Raw genomic sequence first — 8260 nt, 5'->3', positions numbered from 1 at the left:
AGAGAAGCTATAAACATAAGGACACATAGATTTATACTTTTATAACAATTTATATTATTTAAATGATAAAATTATCATTAAAATATTTCCAAACAACATGAGAAGAAAGGAATTTATGAAAGTTTTCTCCTGTTTTAATGGGAGTGTTCTACAAGTTGGAGCATCACTGAGGATATGGAAGCCCAGCTATACATAAGAAAAATGAAATCTTTCAGGATGGCTGGATTTAGGGAAGGGGAGAGAAAGTCTTAGGAATTAGTGAAAAATCCTAGGTCAATATTTGATTGGGATATCAATATAGTCCACTTAGGGATCAAAGATAAGATTTCACAGAGAGAGAGAGAGAGAGAGAGAGAGAGAGAGAGAAATTGCTAACAGCTAACTGCTGAAGGGGAATTTGTTCCCTGCCTGACAGGGTTTATACAAAGACTGGAGAAGTTTTATTTCCTTCTTGGTTCAGCCAGCCAGAGAGATCGCTGCACACCATCTGGTCACAGCAGATACTGAAAGCAGAAGCTAAGCGGCGGCTGATAAAGCCGCCAGTATTGACTCTCCAGGACCTCTCCCCACCCCCATTCATCACACAGTTCCCCTTTCAAGCTCAGGCAGGATCTGCAACCTTTCATTTTCATTCTGACTAAGTGCCCTGTCCAGTCCCATCATTTGCAAAACTCCAATTTTACACTAACAACCTCAAGGCCTCTTTCCACTTTGGTCATAGTAAGGTCCTTACCCCTCCCAGCCAGTTGGTGCTCTTGGGGGCCCACATTTTATCCTATGTCACAAGTGGGTGAAAAAAGACAGTAAAGTTGCTAATCTGTCTTATCTCAGAACTCAGGTTGCAGACTGTGAAAGAGAAATCCCAGTGTATCAGACAACAAAAACTCACTCTGCAAAGAAACCAAAAGTTTTCACTTTGAAAATGTCTTAAGTCCAAGGTTAGACTTCTGTGTCAGCTATAAACATTGGTAAATAAAACATATGGCTCCAGCCCTCCTGGAGCTCCCATTCAGTTGGAGAAGACAGATATTAATCAAATAATTACACCAATAGATGATGTATAATTACAAATTGTAATAACTGCAACAGGGAAAAGCACAGAATGCTTTAGAGCATTAAGAGAGTGTGACATAAGAGACTTAAGAGAGACTGCAGCATCTTAGGCATTATCATTTAAGCTGAGTCCCCAGAAGATGGGTTAGCTGAATGAAGGGAGAGAGAAAAGTTCTTCTCAGAGGCAACAGCATGTGCAAAGGCTTTGAAGCAAGTAAGAGTTTGCATTGATCAAGGAACTGAAAGAAGCCAGTGTGGTGAGAATGTGACAGGTAAGGGGGAAAGTGCAGGACGAGGAAACCAACTACCAAGAATCTTGGCCTATTAGAAGCAAGGTGGCTAGCCATTGAAAGGTTTTCAGGAGAAGCATGACATCATCTTCTCTTCAAAAAGACAAAGTAGCTAAAACGTTATTGTCTGGGCAGGTGGGCTAGAGGCCAGACTTTCAGGCCAGGCCCATCTGGGGGTGGAGCCTGCCTCATCTCACTGGCTGAGTGACTTTAGGCAAGTGACAAAATCTCTCTGAGTCTCAGTTCCTCAAATGGTGAATGTAATACCTAACTCACAGTGTCGTTGGGATTAAAGAAGATGGTGCTGACCCCAGTGTCTGGTGTAGAGTAAGTGCTCAATAAATGGTAGCTAATATTAGCACATGGGCTCTGGAGCCAGACTGTCTGCAATCCCTGACCCTCCGCTTACTAGCTCTGAAAGCTTGGACAAGTTCCTTAAACCTCTTGTGCCTTGTTTTCCCCAACTGTAAGACAGGAGATGATAATAGTACTTACTTCATGGGGTTGTGGTGAGAATTAAATAGGATAGTATACATAAAGTGCTTATAATAGAAAAAAACAAACTTTGTTTTCTCTCTACATACACACAACACAGAACACTTCTGAGACCAGCTGTATGTGGGTTTCTCCCCGCTCCAAACAATTCTCCAGTGGACACCAGTTGGGTGTACTATAATCCAATTCACATCTGACCCTATCTACCCAGAGATAGCGTTGGATCAGGCTCGGTCCCACAAAACTGCTCCCTACTTCAGACACTAGTTGCAAGGTTGTCACCTATACTTCTGACTGAGTGGGTATAAATTGGGGCTCCCATTACTCCCTCTTTGGGTTCAATTAATTTGCGGGGATAGCTCACAGAACTCAAGGAAACACCTACTTATGTTTGTCAGTTTATTATGAAGGATACACATGAACAGCCAGAAGAAGAGATGGATAGAGCCAGGTATGGGGCCCGGAGTGTGGAGCTTCCATGCATGCTCTCTCTGGGCACACCAACCTCCCACCACCTCCATGTGATCAGCAACCTGAAAGCTCATCAAATCTTCTTGCTCAAGAGTTTTTACAGAGCTTGATCTTCAGCACCCCCACTCCTTCCTAGAGGTTGGTGGGTGAATCTAAAAGTTCCAACCCTCTCTTCCCATAATCATTAGGTCTTTCTGGTGACTGGCACCATCCTGAGGCTATCTAGGGACCCCACCCTAAGTCACTTCATTAGCCAGAACTCAAGTGTTGACCTGAAAGGAGCCAAAATAACAAAACAAAAACCTCAATACCGGACACATTGTAAGTGCTCAATAAAGTTAAGCTATTATTAGGGCTTCCAGTCAAGATGGCAGAATAGATGGTTGCCAGAATCACTCTCTCCCACAAATCAACCAACTTACAACTATTAAAAAACAACAACAGCCAGGCTGGGGTTGCTAGAGCTCAGGGGAAGAGGAGGAGAGACCTACGGAGTACATAAAGGCAGGAGAAGCCATGATGAGAGAAAGAAAGGATCGCTCCTACCATTTTGAGCCCTGGCTCCTTCAAGGCTGGAGTTGCTGAGTGCATGGAGCAAGAGCTGGCAAAAGCCACAGCTGTGCTCTTTGTGTGGGGTTGCTTGGAGGTGGCAGGGGAAAAGAGGGCCTTGTTTGCCCTCAGACCACCAAGACCGCTAACAGAGTTCCCATGGACACACATAGGAGTGTAGGAGCCACAACAACTGAAAAAAAGGAGCCATTCAGAGGCCAGTGAGTCATCGCAAGGGACCTGTGCACATCCCATCCCATGGGAAGTGTTTGGAGTGCGGGCAGTGGGGGAGACGGGCCCACCAGGAGAACATGGGGCACAGCAAGGACAACTGGTCTGCCCTGTAATTAGCGTAGACCCACTCTGTGGAGACTGGTCAGGAATATAGAACAGCAGGGGGAGCAATTTACTGAAAAGACTCAGGTGCAGAGAGAGTTTCTACACAACCCAGGTGCACCAGATCTCAGGAGACCTGGAAGTACCTACAAAGTCAACCATTAGGGCTGACCCCCGTGGCTCACTCGGGTGAGTGCCGGGCTGGGAGTGCAGCGGTGTTCCTGCTGCGGGTTCGGATCCTATATAGGGATGGCCGGTGTGCTCACTGGCTGAGCCGCGGTGCGGGAGACACCAAGCCAAGGGTTACGATCCCCTTACCAGTCACAAAAAAGAAAAAAAGAAAAACAAAAAACAAAAAAAAAAACCTAAGCTGCATGAAAAGCCCTCCCCAGGGAATCAGCAGCAAAGCAACAGTTTAGGTCAACCACAGAACTCAAGTGCTGGCCCCACAGGAAGTTCCTCTTTTAGAAGTAAGCAAAGGACAACAAATTAGTTCTAGTGAAGAGTTTAAGTGGTGGGAACAGCAAATAATCCAACACAGAACTGGAAGAAAAAACAAAGTACCCATAGACCAGAGACAAAGTTTGGTATTAACTAATAAAGGTCTTACTTGGCCAAAGAACACCTATAACACCTAGAAGGACCGGAAGCCCCCTGGGCCCCCAAGCCAGGGAAGCAGGAGGTCTGGGTGCCTCAGCCATGCCTCCCAGCACCCACAACCAGCCCAGCAATGACCACCACACCACTGCAGGAATTGTCCCAGGCTTCTGAGCTGGGGCGGTGGGGGGATGGGGGCGAAGGCCTTGGCCACGTCCCCACGACACCCGCATCCAGCCTAGCAGTGACCACCAAGCCACTGCAGGAAATATCCTGGGCTCCTGAGCCAGGGCGGTGGGGGGCCAAGGGCTTCAGCCACACCCCCCTTGACGCCTGCATTCGGCCCAGCAGTGACAGCCACCACTGGAAGCCCATCCCCCCGGTATTCCCTACAGGAATTTGAGGGATGCCACAGGCCTCAACTATGCCCACCCTCCTTCCTCCTCCCACCCCATTTCCTTACCTCTTCACCTCGCCCCCTCCCACCCAACTGCTCCACAACATCTTAAAATGTCAAAACACACGAAGCCGGGGACCAACCCCTCCTCCCGCAACCAGACAAGGAGCATGCCCCAAACACCATTTCCATGTGGGTGGCCCACCACAGCCACCACAATAGCCATGGCTGCTGCAAAAGTGGCTAATGCCACAACCACTGTGCAGATGGCCTGCCAGCCACTGGAGTGCATTGACACAAGGAGAGTCCCCAGCAGAGACCAAAGAAAAGAAGAGAATGTCTCTCTCCACAAAGCCCATTCCAGAGTGACAGAAGAAGCATCTGCTCTACAATAATAGTGGGGACCTGAACACACCTCTCTCAGCACTGGACAGATCATCTCGGCAACAAATCAACAGAGTAACCGTTACTCTTTCAGAAGGAGAGAAGAAATCTAGGGTGATTAGAAGAGAGGGGGGAGGGAGAGGGGGATGGGGAGAGATTGGACAGGGGCATAAAGAAGATACTATTTGTAATAATATATATGTTAATAATATTGAATTGATCAACATACATCAATGTTGAACCCCCAAAATATGTGTAATCAACTATGATTCAATTTAAAAAAACGAGTACAGAGGCTGCAGGAAAAACCACTCCTGCCAACACCCTGATCTTGTACTTCCAGCCTGTGGAACTGTGAGGTAATAAATTTCTGTTTTTTAAGCCACCCAGTCTATGGTATTTTGTTATGGCAGACCTAGCAAATTAATACATACATATCATCATTTTTTTCTGTACCACTCAAAAGTTGCAGGCATGATGTCCCTTTATCTCTAAAAGGGCGTGATGTCCCTTTATCTCTAAAACTACATTCTTTTACATTACCACAGTATGATTAGCTAGACCAGGAAATTAACATTGATACAATGCTATTAGCTAATTACAGACTATACTCATATTTTGCCAATTGTCCTATAATGTCATTTATAGCAAAAGAGATTTAAAAAAAAGAAGAAGAAGAAAGAAAGAGAAGGAAGAAAAGAAAGAAAAAAAAAAACCTTTTGATCCGGAATGACACATTGCATTTATTTTTATTTACTCATTTTTTCTATTTTGCAGCTGGTGCATAAGGGGATCCAAACCCTTCACCTTGGTGTTATCTGCACCATGCTCCAATCGAGTGAGCAACCCACCCATGGGAGGAAGAGATTACAAAGAGCATGAGAAAACTTCTGTGGGTGTCAGACCTGTTTATTATCTTGATTGTGGAGATGGTCTCACAGGTATATACATATGTTGAACTTATCAAATTATACTTTTCATATGTGCAGTTTATTGTGTATCAATTATACCTTAATAAAGCTGTTTCATTAGCTATTATTAGAATGATTATTAACAGATGTTTGGTCATTAATGTGCTTTGTGCTTGCATGCTGGAGAGGAATAAGTCCATGAGATATGAATTGTCTTGGTTAAATAGGCCCACATACTGCTGGGGAAATAGATGCACAAATAACATGAAGATGTTCTGAGGGCTGAAATAGTATTCCCACGTGCTGTGATAGCCCAGAGGAGAGGTCAATTCATTCTGCTTACCCAGGTTGTGTTGGAGCAAAAATGCTATTTTGCCTGCGTGTGGTCCCTATTCCTCCTATGTGTCTAGGAAACATTCAGGTCCACTTACAGTAGAGGCCTAGAGGCCAGGCTTTGAAGTCAGAGAGTCTGAAGGTGTAGCCTTGAGGGATGAGCAGCAGTGGTTATGGGGAGCAGAGAGGGGCTGCAACCAAACACCACGTAGAAGAACAGATGAGCTCAGTGGGGGGCAGAGCAGATAGAGCGGAAAGACTAGTTGGGATTGGGGTTTCAAAGGGTTTTGAGCGCTTTTTTTCCTTTTTGTCTTTTTTTTTCGTGTCCGGCAATGGATCGCAACCCTCAGTGTCGCGCCCGTACTGGACCAGNCCACAGAAACCTTTTATATATTTGAACAAAGTTACAGCCCTAAATTATCCCTCAGCTTTCTCCTTTCCAGGCTTAATGACTCCTTTAACCTTTACCGCTGAGCCCCACTCTCTGTTCTTCAGCCCTTTCATTTTTCTTCTCTGTAGTTACTTCAGATTTCTCTATCATTCCCCATCTCCTTGCTTTTTTATTTTTTATTTCTATTTATTTATTTATTTATTTTTGCCCTTCCAACAAAATAGGATGGGGGAGACAAGTATGAACAGGAATAATTCTCCCTTCATCCCCCTCATGTCTGCCTTAAATAAAATGATGCCATTTGGTGTTCTGGATAAGAGATAGGTATGTCAATGGAATACTTCTCAGCAATAAAAAGAAATGAACTGTTGATATACCCAACAACATGGATGAATCTCAAAACAATTTTGCTGGATGAAAAAAGACACAAAAAGAGTACCTACTCTTTGCTTCCATTTATATAAAGTTCTAGAAAATTCAAACTAATCTATAGTGACAGAAAGTAGTTTAGTGGTTGCCTGGGGGCCTGGGGCGTGGGGTAGAGACAGGAAGGGGTGGGAGGAAGAGATTACAAAGAGCATGAGAAAACTTCTGTGGGTGTCAGACCTGTTTATTATCTTGATTGTGGAGATGGTCTCACAGGTATATACATATGTTGAACTTATCAAATTATACTTTTCATATGTGCAGTTTATTGTGTATCAATTATACCTTAATAAAGCTGTTTCATTAGCTATTATTAGAATGATTATTAACAGATGTTTGGTCATTAATGTGCTTTGTGCTTGCATGCTGGAGAGGAATAAGTCCATGAGATATGAATTGTCTTGGTTAAATAGGCCCACATACTGCTGGGGAAATAGATGCACAAATAACATGAAGATGTTCTGAGGGCTGAAATAGTATTCCCACGTGCTGTGATAGCCCAGAGGAGAGGTCAATTCATTCTGCTTACCCAGGTTGTGTTGGAGCAAAAATGCTATTTTGCCTGCGTGTGGTCCCTATTCCTCCTATGTGTCTAGGAAACATTCAGGTCCACTTACAGTAGAGGCCTAGAGGCCAGGCTTTGAAGTCAGAGAGTCTGAAGGTGTAGCCTTGAGGGATGAGCAGCAGTGGTTATGGGGAGCAGAGAGGGGCTGCAACCAAACACCACGTAGAAGAACAGATGAGCTCAGTGGGGGGCAGAGCAGATAGAGCGGAAAGACTAGTTGGGATTNCCCTCGGCGGGAGCGCCACCGCGCTCCAAAGCGGCGCACTGTAGCAGTGCACCACCAGGCCAGCCCTTGAGCGCTTTTACCATACAGAATTTGCATTAAAAGTTGGGGCATAAAATATTTTTGTTAAGCAAATTACATTTCAATATATTGCTATGGGAGCATAGAAGCAAGTCCTTTTGACAAGCATATTAAAAATGTATATAATAATGTTCACACATGGTTTCACTCTTGAGAGTTCACATTTTGGGAAAAGATTATTTCCAAAATTTTGCAGTGGGTTGAGAAGGTTAGGTTCCTTTGGAAAGGGCATGTTTCCTTTCTTTCTTTACAGTCCCTGTTGCCAGGTCCAAGTACAATAACTGCAAGGCACCTCCTCACCACCACTTACTGGGGACAGGTTCTGCAAATCATGATGCCTGGTCATGCTTGGATCTATGCAACCTTTCATATCCATTGTTGGAGGGCTCTTAGCACCATATTCCTTTTTTTTGTCAAGCCCTGCACCTTGGTGCTATCTGCACCTCACTCTAATCAACTGAGCTAACAAGCTAGCCCACATTCTTTTTCTTAGTCTCTTCTCTTGTTCACTGTAAAAGGGTACTTCAAAAAGTTTGTGAAAAAATGGAATTGAAAGATAATACGAATCTTTCCATGAACCTTTTGAAGTACCCTAACACGTCTGCTTTCCCAGCTAAGAAAAGTCTTATTTTAAAAAATTTTTGGAAATAAACTCAGATATACAGAAAGTTTGCAGGAAAATTCCAAAGAATACTTGTATACTCTTCACCTGGGTTTCCCAGTTGTTGGTATTTTTTGCCATTTGTTTATTGGTTTCT

Source organism: Galeopterus variegatus, unplaced genomic scaffold (assembly GCF_000696425.1).
Source record: "Galeopterus variegatus unplaced genomic scaffold, G_variegatus-3.0.2 Scaffold1973, whole genome shotgun sequence".
Taxonomy (NCBI): Eukaryota; Metazoa; Chordata; class Mammalia; order Dermoptera; family Cynocephalidae; genus Galeopterus; species Galeopterus variegatus.
The sequence above is the reverse complement of the archived record's forward strand: the minus strand, read 5'-3'. Positions refer to the sequence as shown.